At 41.7% G+C, this 15,462-nt stretch overlaps 1 protein-coding gene across 7 annotated transcripts in view; it reads right to left on the reverse strand.

The window, feature by feature from the left end:
* The window catches only part of PRDM2 (PR/SET domain 2), a 197,856-nt gene extending 192,222 nt beyond the window's left edge, over window positions 1–5,634 (reverse strand). For 6 of the 7 annotated variants that reach the window (XR_466508.3, XM_007491750.3, XM_016422196.2 and 3 more), the window contains exon 1: window positions 5,503–5,634. The gene's annotated coding sequence lies outside the window, so the exon portion shown is untranslated. The remainder of the gene's footprint in view (window positions 1–5,502) is intronic. The other variant, XM_056795744.1, reaches the window with a different exon arrangement.
* Between the last annotated feature and the right edge of the window lie 9,828 nt (window positions 5,635–15,462).

Consider the following 15,462-nt stretch of genomic DNA (forward strand, 5'->3'; position numbering starts at 1 on the left):
AAAAAAAGACAAAAATATGTATTTGGCTACTGATCTTATGAATGTTATTTAAAGATCACTGAGATATAAAACACTTTCCATCACTGAAAAATCCAAGGTATCCTCTCTACAAAAAGCTCAAACTACTTTCAGACAACTTTCTATATCTTAGTAAAACTGAAAGGAAGTATATATAATCTCTTCAAATTTGGGAAGACTAAAGCAGAGAGAACTTCCAGACTCTTAACTCCATTGTTCTCCTAATTCTCTGTCAATGCCTGGGTCACTTGTTTTATTATCATTCTGCAGACTACAGTACAAACCACTTTAAAATGCCAGGGTTTTCTAACAGCCTGGCAAGTGCACATAGACAGCCAGCCTTAGAGCTGAAGTTCAAGCCTAGTTTCTGTCCCTACTGGCTATGTATGGGCAGCATTCAAGGGGGGAAAAAAAAGGCAACCTGGAAGTTAGAGAAGCTGTTGTTAGGTGGAGAGGGTTCCACAGTAAGAGCTGCTTCCATTAATAAAATCACAGTGCAAAAAATGTAAATTAAATAACAAAACCTAAATTTGCCAAACTACTGCTAGCACAATCCTCAAAGGAAATTGAGCCAAAGGTGGGTTAATGTCCTCCAACAAGTTTGTGACAGAGATGAATGAGTGGGTTAGTCTGGAGCTTGCCCAATTAAGCAACTCACAAAAGACCTTTCTAAACACTATGCAAAATATGAGGCATTCTAGGCTTGAAACAAAGATCTACAAAACCAGTCAAATCTATGTGAATTTACATTAAAAATAAAATTGAAATACAGTAATTTCCCTATATTTCACATTACAATTAAGCATCCTAATATCAATTGCAATATATAGGATTTCATACTCAATTCACTGAAAAATTGTCATTTTTTTTTTTTAAGAATAACTTTTAGCTACTTAACTTCTATGAAAATACTAGGGAGTGTCACCATCAAAAAAGTTTAGGCAGTCACAATAAGAAACAGATAGACTCATATAAATGGGATTTTACAAACTTGCAAAGTTTGCTTCCAATTAGGAAACTCACTTATAATATTAACATTTGTATTTAGCTGTACATATTTTAAGTACACAGTGCTGAGAAGAGTGTGTGTCTACATATACTTATAAATATACTACACTGGTGAAATGAAAACAAAAACAAAACCCTCAAAGCAGTCCCACTGAGCATGTGCTAAGATGGTTAGATATTTGGAATTTTCCATATAAGGGTAATATGAAATATACTGCTAGAGATACACAGGCACACAATACTCCCTTTGCTGAAGATACATACTCGTGTATCTTCAACAAAGTATTTCAGTTTCTAAGGAAAAGGGCATTTATTTTTATGCTGCTTGTATAAGGACTACAAGTAAATTACTCACTAAGCGTCTTTTTCAATTAAATCAATTTAAGATTGTGGAGATATGGATGAATAGATACAAAATTAAAAAGGAGCCATGACTTGCTCTCAGGAGATTACATTCTTTAGAAGGGAAGGAAAGTGAACACATATAAGTAAATGTAAATATAAACTATGTATGAAGGGCATAAAGGACTGACTGGACAGAGCTCCAAACCTGAAGTCTGGAGGACATAAGATGGAATCTGGCTTCAAACACTTCTATCTTAGGTAAGTCACTTAACCCCCACAGTCTAGTCCTTGAAACTAAGAATTTGTATTAAGACAGAAGGTAAGAGGGTTTTTTTAGAAGTCACAGAAGCTGAAGATGGAAATGTTTTTGTGTGTGGAATAAAAGCCAGTTTGGCTGGATCAAAGAATACAGGAAAATGGATCATGTGTAATATGTCTGAAAAGGTATAAAAATTCAATGACATGGGATAATAATTCAATTGACACTAAAGATTCTGATTAGACTGACTTTTATAAAAAATTTCCTAGCTCAAAGATACAAACTGGTGACCTTCCAAAACAAAATTACCAAAAAAACAATTTACAAAGTCATAAAATCAAAGACCATCAAGGGACCATTTAGTTCATGCCCTGTCTTCAGAAAGGATTGCACCAAAATCATAATAGTTGGGTAAGAATATCCTAAAGGGTCTTCAGAAAAAAAGAATACTATAAAGCTTCCTCATCAATCCTCTATAGTCAAAGCTTTATAGTCAAAACTTCAATCTAAGTAAAATCATAATCAAGTTGAAAGAATACTTGGAAATTGTCAATAATTCCCCCTTCCTTATAGGTGAGGAAACTGGACACCACAAAAACTTTAAAAGAAGGTATGTTGGAATAGCTAGGTGACAAAAGTGGATAAAGAGTCACGTGTGGAGACAGGAAGTTCTGGGTTCAAATCAGAGGAGAGACACTTCCTAGCTATGTGACCTTGGTCAAGTCACTTTATCCCAATTGCCTAGCCCTTATCACTCTTCTGCCTTGGAACTGATATTTAATATTGATGATAAAACAAAAGGTAAGGGTTTAAAGGAGAAAAAAAATGTCACAACTATCACACTCAGACAAATACTTTAGATGATTCATGGGGATTTAACTACACAGTTCCAACTTATACAAAAAAAAAAAAAGACAGAACATTATCTCAGAGCTTTATAACAAAGTTATCAATGATCCTTATGTGGCAAATTCCAAATAGCTAACCATCTCAACACATGCTCAGAACTGTTACTTTGAGGGACTGTTTTTGTTTCCATTTTAGCAGTGTGATGCATTGTAACAAATGAAGTGAATGTGAAGTCCAGGACCTCAGTCCCAATTCTAGCCATGTCAATGACTGTCTACTTGACCTTGGGCAAGTGACTTCATCCCCAAAGGCCAGATTTTCCTTATCTGTAAAAGGAGGTTAAACTAGAAGTTTTCCAAGGTCTCCTTTAGCTCTAAATTTTCTGATTTTATATAAGCTTGAAAGCAAGGCTTACACAAACAAAAAGGCAGCAAATCACCACCTAGTATAAAAGTTTAAAATAGACTTTATATTAGAAGACAAAAAAACTAACCCAGGATTAAGTCACTTAACCCAACAAAACCAAAATTAATCACTGCAACCTGTGTAGTTCCTGACTAGAGGATTAACAGCATAAATTGAAACTGAAAGTCATTTTTTCCAACTGCCATAACAAAAAATAGAGAAAATACATGCTTAAATTCTAGAAAACAACCTAAATTTTAAATTGTGTGTATTTTAAAGTTTTGCAGGAATACTTTTCTTTAAAGTCCATAAATAAACCAATTTAAGCAAACCTTTGATCCACAGGATCTCTCTTCCCAAGATATTCTGCAAAAACCCTGAAAAATTGACAAAAGTTTCTTTTTAAAAAACTGAAACTTGGGAAGAATTTTACAGATCAGAAGCTGAGAACCCAAAATTTGAATTTCCTGAATTTAAAGTTTAAGAGAAAAAAAGAACCTTGACAAACATATTTATCAACATATACACGGCCAGATTTCTCAAAAAGAAACTTTAACCTAAGATGCCTTGTATCAGGATCAAGCAAAAAGGGGAGATATAAGTACTTCTCTGAAAACGTTTGGAGGAGCTGATATTTTTTTCAAAATTTAAAGTTTTAGTTAACATGGAAGTAATTAATACTAGACCAGGATTATCAATTCCTCTTAACATCAGAGGAATAATCTTGTAAAACACACTTTCACAAAGAGAGTAATTTTTTAAGATAATTAGAATTCTTAAGACAGTTCAAATTTAAATTAATTATAAACTCTAAGGACAAAGGAAAAAATACCAACTAACTGCTTAATATTTTTTGTTTTGTTTTTTAAATAAGTAATCTATGAAAAGGCATTTTTTAAAAAATCAACCTTTCTCAAAAAATCATCACCTTAGTAGTTGTCTTTCTAGGCGCAGCAGTTTGGATTTGTAACCATTGTTCATAGGTCTCAAAAATCCAAATCAACAACCATATAGTATTCATAATAATCATTAGAACTTCAAAAGATGGCAAGGCTCTTTACAAATATTAATTCATACGATCATCAAAACTATACCAGGAAGTAGGTACTATTATCATCTCCATTTTACAGATGAGGAAACTAAATCGGGTTAAATGACTTGCTCAGGATTTCACTACTAAAAAGTGTCTAAATTGAGCATCTCATTTACTTATTCTAAGTCCCACACTATATCCACAAATCTAGCTTCCTGCTACCATAAGGGTATGACATCCATCCCCTCTATTCAGAGGCCACCAGCTCCGGGAGGGCAGAGCAGGTCTTACCTCCACATCTACCCGGGGCTCTTCATACACTAGATGTGTTAACAAACATCTATCAGATAGTTGAATTCTTTAGCTGAAAGCATTCTTATTTCAAAACGCTGGCTGTTATGGGAAGCTAAATGATTGTATTCAATAGTCATAAACTAGTTTACTTGGAGTTACAACAACTTATTTAGGCATAACAACAAGCTGTAGCGGTTTAACAGCGTTTTAGGAGACCATCAAAATTGTTATGGAAACATCGAATATACATGACATGACTTCCAGAAACAGGATAATAGACTTTAGAATTTGAAAAGGAACCACAGAAGACCAACCGCCTCATTTTACAAGTGAGGAAAATGAGACCCCAAAAGGTTAGATGATTTGTGTAATAAGCATCGGAGCAAGGATCCAAAATCCAACATTCTTTCCACCCGGTAGTGCGGCCTCTCTCATCAAATTTGGACAATAAAAAACTTCAGCACAAAACACTGAATGCATTAAGTTCAAAATTAAAGTTAATTTTAAAGCGAGGGGGCAAAGTAAGATATTAAAACAAAAATTCCTGAGGTAAACTGCAAAAACTAAAAAAAAAGAAAAAAGAAAAGTAAATACTCGATTATAACCGTGTGCATCAGTCTGTATGAATGCCAGTATTTACTATCCGGGTTTGTGAGTGCGCGAGGGGGATAGGAGTAGGGAGAAGAAGTCCAATTTGTTTATTTCAATTCCGCGCTCGCCCCGGGATTCGGACAGGGGAGAGCCTTACTTCTGAGAGCGCGCTTAGCGCGTGCGTTCGCTGCAGGTGCACGCGGCGCTCGAGCGAGCGGGCTGGCGGGCGAGCGGCAGGAAGGCAGGCTGGACGGCGCTCGGGCTAAACTGGCCGGCGAGAGGTCCCAGAGCAAGCGGGCGAGCGCTCCTACCCCTCCCCACGCCGCGCGCCGGGGCACCCCACTCCTCCTCTCCCCCAGCCCAGTCTAGCCCAACCCAGCCCAACCCACCCCCGCCAGCAGTCACCTGCCTCTCTTCCCCGCCTCTACCTCCACCCCGCCCCCACTCGCACCACGGCCGGCTCCTCACGCGGCCCCTCCCCCGCGCCCTCCACTCCCCACCCAGACGAGCTGACGGATAAACGGACTGACGGCCGCAGAGGGCGGCGGCTCTGCCGTCGTCCTCCCCGGCCGGGCTGTCCCTCGCACATCCCTTCCCTACATCCGTCCGTCCGTCCTTCCTGCCTTTCCATGCTCCCTCCCTCCGTCAGTTCCAGCCGCTGTCGCCGTAGCCCTCGGTGGGTCCGGGCCGAGCCGCTTACCTGGGCCTGCCCCCTTCGCCGCCACCCGCGGCTCTAAGGATCCCAGAGCAGGCGCAGCCGCCGCTGCCGCTCCACACGCCTCAGGGCCCGGGACACTCGGGACGCCATTTTGTCTCCCAGCCGGAAGTGACGTACAGGACCGAGCCGGCAGGAGGGGTGGGGCGGGGGCAGGAGCGAGTGTGAGGGAACCAGAGCTACTTGCCAAAGACTGGTGCTACTGCATGCATCTGTGCCAGGCTTCTTGATTAAGCCGGCGGGCGAGCTTGCATTTACCCGGCTCTTTAAAATTTGCTCTTAGTACGCATTTTGACCGCGCTGGCCCTCGATTTCATCCGTAAAATGAGGGAGTTAAATTCCTTGACTTCAAACCTCTGGCCCTACGGAGATAAAAGAAACAGTGAATGAAAACTCAAAATAAAAACTGATTTTAAGATAAGGCGGGAGGTTAAGGTTAGGCTCGCTCAGTCTCTGATCCCAAAAAGGGACTTTCTCAAGACATGATTCGAACCCAAGTCTTTTGATTTGCAGTCTTCACCTTCATCCTCTACCTTTCCAACAGTCTCTGCTCAGGCACTCTTATCTTCACGGCTCCCTCTTTTGAGATCATATGAGTTAGAGACCTGAGAGGTCATCTGGTCCAATTCCATTTTGCTCCGTTTTACAAAAGGAAAAACTAAGACCCCCAAGAGTTTAAATCAAAACTCAACAAAAAGTCAAACCCTATACTATCCAGCAGTCCTCTCTCATCTAAGTTCCAATGAGGGAGATGGGTGTTTTGAATACCCTACATCTAAAAACTTTTTCTAAAACAATTCATTATCTTCCGCCAAAAAAATCACCTCTCTTTTAAACATCACTGTATCTGTAGATCCTTCAAACTGATTTTATAACAGACCCTCTCCCACATCTTTAATATTATTCCTTTAAATCTCCTCCCCTTGGAAATCATTCCTTCACTCCCTTCTCCACCCACTGAGAAGACAATATAACAGCAATTATATATGTCGAATCTTTCAAAACGCCTTTTCATATTAGCCATGTTGCAAGAAAAAAAGGCAAGAAAAATAAAATGAAAAAATTATACTTCAATATCCACTCAGCTAGATAACTAGATAGCTTGGTGGCTAGGAGCACTGAACCTGGAATCAGGTAGTTCAAATCCAGCCTCAAACACTGTGTGACTCCAGGCATAAATCACTTAACCTCTATTTGCCTTAATCCACTAGAGAAGGAAATGGGAAAGTACTCCACTGTCTTTGCCAAGAAAACCCCATGGACAATATGGTCTACAAGGTCATGAAGAGTTAGATATGCTTGAACAGTAAAATGCACTCAAATATCATCAGTTCTCTTTCTGTAGGTAGATGGCATTTTTCATCATGAATCTTTTAGAATTGTTTTGCATTATTGTATTGCCCAGAATAACTAAGTCCTTCACAGTTGATCTTCATTACAATATTGCTGTTATTGTAGGCAACAATCTCTTGGTTTTACTCATTTGTGTAGTAGTCTCTCGGTAACAGGATGACAATTGTCTTTGTGCGTTTTTGTGCACAAAGACACTTGTGCATGAAGATTTAAGTGGAAAAGCCGATGCACAGAGACAGTCCCACTCTCTCGGCGTTGGAAGCCTGGGTCCAGTGGCACGAAAAGTTGTTACATCTGGAGACTTCCTCAGCTGCATTGGATGGCCATGTTGTCCTTTGTGCTCCAACACGCCCTAAGCACTTTGCTGCGTCGCCATCTCAGCCATTGAACCTTCTTGTTGGTTTCTTCTGCCTGTTCAGCCGAAGCAGTCTTCACATGCTGGGTGAGCAAAGCCCTAGTTCACCAGGGGTCGACGACCCGATGGCTACTCTCACAAGGTTTGGCCGGCCTGTCGAAGCCATTGCCCAGGGTGTGGCCGCTGCCACATGCTAGCAGCTACTGGGAGCCACAAGTGAGAGCTGGGTGTCAGGTGGGGGTCAGAGGCTGGAGAGCCAAGCCCTCCATACCAGAGATATTACTCCTCCCTGAGCACCCCCATACATCCCCTACTCATTTCACTCTGCATCAATTCATATAAGTCTTCCCAAGTTTTTCTGAAACCTATCCTGTATGTCATTTCTCATTGCATAATAGTATTCTATCACTAATACAACTTGTTCAGCCATTCCACAATTAGTGGGCATCTCCTCAATTTCTAATTCTTTTCCCCTATAAAAAGAGCTTCTATAAATATTTCTGTACATGTAGATCTTTTCCTTTTTCTTTGATCTTTTTAGGATATAAATCTAGTAATGATATTTCTGAGTTAAAAGTTCCAAATTGTTCTCCAGAATGATTGGCCAGAATGGTTGGACTGGCTCACAATCCTACCAATATCATATCATTATTTCCATCAGCATAGCAATATTCCATTATATTCATACAAACATTTTATCATTTGATATCAATAATAACCTGGTGAGGAAGGTAGTACAAATATTAATTTCCCCATTTTTCAGCTGAAGGCACTTAGTTTCTTAGAAAAGTGAACTAACTTTCCCAAAGTCACAAACCAAGTATTTAAGGATGGTTAGGACTTGAACCTAAGTCTCCTAACTCTAAGATCAATATTATCTCCATTATTCTATACTTCCTTTAAAAAGTGGTGAAATCTGGGGTGCTGTTAGTTTTTATCATCTCCATATGTTGGAGTTATGCTAAATGATAATTTTTCCCCAAATACCTTTAGCATCATAAAACATTGTCAAATGAATATTCCATTTGAGGATTTTCCTAGGCTCTTTTTATGTCCCCAAATATAAAATTGGGTAAGTTTATGTAGCAAAGTAAAAGTCCAAAAACTTTTCAAGTCTTAATGAGAAGAGAAAGAAATAATTCATTAATATGTCATTGTGAGAACCTTAATAAAATATTTAAGTCGATAGCAAAGTAGCAAAGCTAAATCATTTCATTTCAGGAAGTAGCAAGTAATATATTGAAGATTTTTTTTTTAAAAGTCAGATATGCAGATGAGGCAAAATCACATTAAAAGGGTAAGAAAAAAAACATTTAAAACCTGGAAATTTTGATAATTCCCTATTGTCTATTCATTCAAGATTGGACCTCTAGTACTAGCTCTGCCATTGACAAGATGTTGGACTTCAGGCAGCTCACAGTCTTTCAGACCCTTAATTTATTTCCTCATCGTCAAACAGGGCTTCATAGGTGTGAGAGTAAAAGTGACCCTAAAAAGTCTCTGGCCCAGCCCCCTCATTTCACAAGGAGATATAGTGAGGCAGGAAGCTACAATGAAAACAATGCTGGATATGGTTTGTAGAATTGGTTTTGAATCCTGGCTCTTCCTTTTTCTTCCTGTGTGACTGAATAAATATTAACTCAGTCCCTCTGGGACTTAATTTCTTCACTGTAAAATGAGCAAGGACTGTTTTTTTTATTTTTCTTTTGTTCTTTTTGTATCCTTGGTACTTAGCAGTGTCTGGCACATCATAGCTGTTTAATAAATACTTTTTAAATAATTGAATGATTATATGGAAAATATGAGTTATCTTCCAGCTCTAAAAGCTATGATTTCTATGATCTGAACCTTTGATTATGGATGATAAGAGATGTGGTACAATAAGAAAGCTATATTTGAAGTTAGAGAACCTATACTTTGCCAAGTATTACCTGCATGATCATAAGCATGTTACACTTCTTTCTCAATCTTCTTATCTGTAAAATGAAGGGATTGGTTAAATTCCCCGATGGCTAAGCTCCCTTCCAGCTCAAAATCTATGATCGAAATGTCAGAATCAGAATTTGAACCCAAGGCTTCTGACTCCAACTGTACTGCCCATGTACTATTGACCTCATGGCATTATTCTGATGATTGAATGTTGATACATGCTTGAACATGTGAAGTAAGGGAAAATGTAAGAGAGTGAGATGAAGAAAAATGCACAATCAACAATGATAACTATGAATATGAATAGAGTGAATTCACCAATGTGGCAAATTAATATTGAATTGTGATATTGAATAATTTCCTCCTTTGACCCCCAAGAACAGTTTGATTTTAAAATTACAAAACAGTTTCTCTCCAGGGTATGAACATGGGTTGAGTCCTCTCTTCTTTTGTCTAGATCCTTTGCCTTTGTTAAAGATAACTGGGTAAAGGTCATATCTCTGGGCTGGCTTTCCTTATAGACCTGCTACTTGCTTCTCTGTAAATAAGAACTCTCTTAAGTGATGAAATCAGCTAGCTTTAGCCATGATGTCGGGAAGATTACACTAGGTAGCCATTTTGGTGGTTGACATCCTCTACTGGAGAAGGAGCTGAGGTTTCTTGGGACACTTCCTTTGTGACTGTTTTCTTTTGAAACCTTGACACCTCATCCTTGGCTGCCTTTCACTCATCACTGGTTCTCATCTATCATTAGCTCTGAACACAGAGGGATGTAGAAAGCAAGGCTGAGTTCTTTAATAAGATTTGTCTATGAAAAGAAGAAAATTGATGGAAGAAGAAATGATAACTGTCTTCAAGTATTTAAAGGGTTGTCAAGGAGAGATTAACTTTGTTCTTTTTGGCCTTAGAGGGCAGAACTAGAAACACTGGATGGAAGTTGCAAAAGAGATCAATTTAAATTTGATATTAAGAATTTTTTTTTAACCATTCCAAGCTATACCAACCTAGAATGGACTATCTTGGGGAGTAGTGGGCTCTTACTTTCCAAGCAAAGGCTGGTTGTTTAAGGAAAACTTGTCTAGCCTACCATAGCGAGGACTCTTGTTCAGGCATGAGTAGGATTAGATAGTCTCTAAAGTTCCTTCCATGTGAAGTGGAAGTTTAAGGGGACCTTGAAATGACAAAGTATACCCTCTTTAGCCACTTTTCTAAATAAGACTGGGGATAACCATCACTTAAAATGCAATGCTTTATGGAGGGGCAAGATGTTGGGGCACTGCCTCAAGTCATTGACCTAAGACAAAGGCCACCCCCCCACCAAGATTTACAGATAAATTTGAGGGACAGCCTCAAGTCATTCACCTAACACAAATGTCCAAAAATTAATAGAAAAATCCATTATTTATAGGAAAATCCTGATACAATCAAGCCTCCCTGAAGGAATTATAATATTTTTAAAAAGTTTGGAGACAGGTTTTCATCCAGAAATAGTAGTGGTAGTGTCTCAGTGACCGAGAATGACAATTGTCTTTGTGCATTATCATCTATTGATATACCCTCATGTGACTTTGAAGTCCAAAGACTGAGGTGCAAAGTTTGTGGCACATGGGGCAGGGGACTCCGGTTGTGGCCTGGTATTGGTGTTCACACACAGCGGCAAGACATCAACGTCGCTGCTTCTGACAGAGGCAGCGAGTTCTAGTTGCTTTGGTGTCATGCCAGCCCACTTCAAGTTGGACTTTAGCTGATCGTTGAATCTTTTCTTTGGTCAGCTTTGTTTCCTGAGTCCAGCTGACAGTTCACCATAGAATACCTGTCTTGGTATTCGCTGTGGGTCCATGCAGATGACGTGTCCAGACCATCGTAGCTGGGTTTTGAGGATCATGACTTCGATGCTGGTGGAGTTGGCTCTGTCGAGGACTTCCTGGTTGGTGATTCAGTCCTGCCACTGGATCCTCATGATTGACTGGAGAGAGTGTTGGTGGAATTGCTCCAGCTGTTTCATGTGCTTCCGGTACAGTGTCCATGTCTCGCAACCTTACAGGAGCGAGCTGAGAACCGCTGCATTGTACACTTTGAGCTACGTCGCAGTGCTTACACTGCTGTGCTGGAGGACTTTGGAGCACAGCTGCCTGAGTGCCTGGCTGGCCTTTTGTTTCCTGGCATTAATCTCGTGGTCTAGGGACTCGTCGTTGGCTATGGTGCTGCTCAGGTACTTGAAAGTATTGATGTTAGAAAGCTATGTGCCATCGATTGTAATGCACGGCTGATTAGTTGGCCTCCCTGGTGCAGGTTGGAACAGCACCTCTGTTTTGCTGAGGCTGATAGTCAGGCCAAACAGTTTTGTTGCGGTGGAGAACCTGTCTACAATGGTTTGGAGATGATTTTCTTGGTGGGCCATGAGAGCACAGTCATCTGTGAAGTCTCTTCATTCATTCTTCCAGGATGAGTCTCTCTGTTGTCTTTGTTTTTGCAGTCAGGCGGCGAAGGTTGAATAGTGAGCCATCCAGTCGGTATTTGATGTAGACACCCAGGTCTAGATCTATCACAGCATGTTGTAATTCTTGGGTGAAGAATTGGTTGAATAGTACTGGAGCGAGGACACAGCCTTGTTTCATGCCATTGGAGATGTTGAAGTGATCGAAAGTCTCTCCACCAGATAGGACTTCCCCTGTCATGTTAACATGAAAGAGCTGGATCAGTTTGACGAATTTTGCTGGGCAACCGAGCTTGCTAAAGATCACCCACAATGCATCACTATTCACTATGTCAAACGCCTTTGTCAGGTCTATGAAGACAATGTAGAGACTCAGGTTCTGCTCAAGGCATTTTTCCTGGATTTGCCTCACCGTGAAGACCATGTCGATGGTGCTGCAATCTGGTCGGAAGCCACATTGTGATTCAGGCAGGTTCTGCTCTGAAACAGATGACAGGAGTCTGTTGAGTATAACACAGGCGAGGATCTTTCCAGCAGTGGAGAGTAGTGAGATGCCTCTGTAGTTGTCACATGCTGCTCGTGAGCTTTTGTTCTTGTATAGGGCTACGATGGAGGCATCTCTGAGTTCTGGGGGCATATCTTCCTCTTCCCATATGCTGGTCAGCACTATGTGGAATGCCTGGAGCGCCTTTCCATTTAAGGCCTTGTACACCTCGGTTGGGATCCTGTCTTTACCAGGTGCCTTGCCTGCACTCATTTGTTAAATGGCTTTTTGGACTTCCTCTATTGAAGGAGGGACATCAAGTTGTTCAATGGAGCGGTTTTGGGGGATCTGGTCAAGGGCACTTTGGTTGACTGAAGAGGGTCGGTTGAGAAGCTGACTGAAGTGTTCTTTCCACCTGTTGCTGATGCCTATTTTATCTTTTATGAGAGTGTCACCATCAGAGGATAGCAAGGGAGTGGTAGTGGGTTTTGATGGCCCATAGACAGTCTTGAGGGCACTGAAAAATTGTTTGTAGTTTTTCATATCAGCAAACCGCTGGATTTCTTCTGCCTTTTTTTCCCACCATCGGTCTTGCATCTTCCTGATCTCACGCTGCGCCATGGCTTGGAGAGACTTGAATCTGTCCTTTTTAGGAGCAGAGTTTGGGTTATTTTGCCACTCCATAAAGGCTTTGTTCTTCTTGCTCAATAGGTCTTCAATAGCAGTGTTGTTCTCCTTGAACCAGTCCTGGAGGTTGCATTGTTTTGGGCTTAGGACTGCCTTTGATGTTTCCTTCACTGCATCTCTGAACTGGTTCCATTTCTCAGTTGACCTTCCAGTGAGTGGTCCCTTGGCAGACAGCTTGTTGTCCAGGCAGGACTGGAATGTTTGCAAATAAAATGGATCTCTAAGACGACTCACATTGTAAAATGCGCGAACTGTCTGGGTGCGTTTTGGATGGTGTGGTGCAATGTGCATTTGAAGAGTCGCTCTAACCAATCGGTGGTCTGTCCAGCATTCAGCTCCTCTCATGGCTCTGGTGATCTTTACATCCTGGATGTCTTGCCGGCGTACAATGATGTAGTCAATGAGATGCCACTGTTTTGATCGTGGGTGCATCCATGTTGTTTTATATTTGTTTGCCATTCTGAACACAGTGTTCATGATGGTGAGTTCGAACTCTGAGCATTTGCTGAGTAGCAGTAGGCTGTTGTTGTTCATTTTGCCCATGCCGTGTTTGCCGAGCACTCCTTTCCATCTTTCATGGTCCTGGCCAACGCGGGCATTGAAGTCTCCCAGTAGTATCAGCTTGTCATTTGTGGGCACTGAGTGCAGGACGGCACTCAGGTCAGAGTAGAACTGCTCGATGGTCTCCTCTGTGCTGGTCAGTGTTGGGGCATATGCACTGATGATTGTGGCATATCGGTCTTTGCTGAGAGGCAAACGGATCTTCATGAGCCTCTTGCTGATGCCCACAGGCAAGTCTGGCAACTGTTTGAGCAAACTGGTCTTGATGGCCAGGCCGACACCGTGGATTCTGTCTTCATTTGAGGCTCTACCTTTCTAGAAGGTGTATCCAGTGGTTCGCTGAGTGATCCCTCTTCTGGTAAGCGTGTTTCACTTAGGGCTGCGATGTCAATGTTATATCGCGCCAGTTCTTTACTGATTAGAGCTGTTCTTCTCTCAGGTCTTGGGGTAGTCTCTCTGTCAAGTAATGTCCTGATGTTCCATGCTCCTAGTAGGAGTTTCTTTGTATTTTGTCTTTGATTTCGACCGCTTAAAGGGATGACCCGCCAGCCGCGGTGTGCTGACCGGGTGTTTGTAGGGCAGGCAATGTTTGGGACACCTTTTCTAGTCCCCTCCCTTGATTAGGGTGAGCAGTGCTGTCCTAGAGAGGGCTGCGCAGTCGCCCAGGATGCTGCCGAACGTCCCTGCTGCCCTACAGGGCCAAGCGACCACTGATCCGTGGGCCGCCTACATGCAGGGTCGTGACTACAACTGCCAGTGGTCACCTCCACCTGTTGTGTCGTCACTCCCCCATCGCCACAGGTCTTGAAGAGGGTGGACGAGGTTAGGATAGATGAGTGTGCACAAAGATACTTGTGCGTGAAGGAGATTTAAGTGGAAAAGCCGATGCACAGAGACAGTCCCACTCTCTCGGCGTTGGAAGCCTGGGTCCAGTGGCACAAAAAATCGTTACATCTGGAGACTTTCTCAGCTGCATTGGATGGCCGTGTTGTCCTTTGAGCTCCAACACGCCCTAAGCACTCCACAGTGCTTTGCTGCGTCGCCCTCTCAGCCGTTGAACCTTCTTATTGGTTTCTTCCGTCTGTTCAGCCGAAGCAGTCTTCACATGCTGGGTGAGCAAAGCCCTGGTTCACCAGGGGTCGATGACCCGATGGCTACCCTCACAAGGTTTGGCCGGCCTGTCGAAGCCTTTGCCTGGGGTGTGGCCGCTGCCGCATGCTAGCAGCTACTGGGAGCCACAAGTGAGAGCTGGGTGTCAGGTGGGGGTCAGAGGCTGGAGAGCTGCCCTAGGAGGGCACAATAAGCCCTCCATACCAGAGATACTACACTCTAATCCTGATGAATGAATGGATGGATGGATGGATGGATGGATGGATGAATGAATGAATGAATGAATTAATGAATGAATGAATGAATGAATGAAAAAACATTTATTAATGACTTACAAGTGCTAGGCACTGTGCTAAGTGTCCAAAATATGCTCGCAGAAGTATCAGTTTCTGCCTTCCAAGAGCTTACATTTTCATGAAAGGAGACCACAGATATAAGCCAGTGGTGACCAAGAAAGAACATTTTGTTCTACAAAATCACTAGGGTGATGAATGGAACAAAAAGACAGTCAGTTGTCACGTACTAGCAGCATCAGTACTCCTTTGGGAGATAGAAACAATTGAGCTTAGTTAATAAGAATAATGGCTTAAATTAGGAAGCTACTTTCTCCCCCCTTCAACTTGATCATGTCTCTTTCCTGGACTAGTTTCTCCTGCTTCCTTCCATAAAAGTCAACCAGTTCAGATATTCAATCCTCTACTAAGGTCTCTATCTTGTCTCTTCCTCCCTTCCTTGTCAATCAACTGAATTTGTCTTTAAAAGCTGATGGAGGGGTAGCTAGATGGCTTAGTGGATTGAGAGCCAGGACTAGAGATGGGAGATTTGGAGTTCAAATCTGGCTCTCTACACTTCTTTGCTGTCTGACCCTAAGCAAGTCATTTAACCCCAATTGGCTAAATGGATTATAAGACAAAAGGTAGGAGTTAAAAAAAAAACTGATCCAATTGAGCTGTCAATGAAATAGCCTGACTATTCTCATCTATGTCTCCATTGAACAGGGAAAAGACTACTCCACAGCAATGGCAAATT

Source organism: Monodelphis domestica, chromosome 4, assembly GCF_027887165.1.
Source record: "Monodelphis domestica isolate mMonDom1 chromosome 4, mMonDom1.pri, whole genome shotgun sequence".
NCBI classification, from domain to species: Eukaryota; Metazoa; Chordata; class Mammalia; order Didelphimorphia; family Didelphidae; genus Monodelphis; species Monodelphis domestica.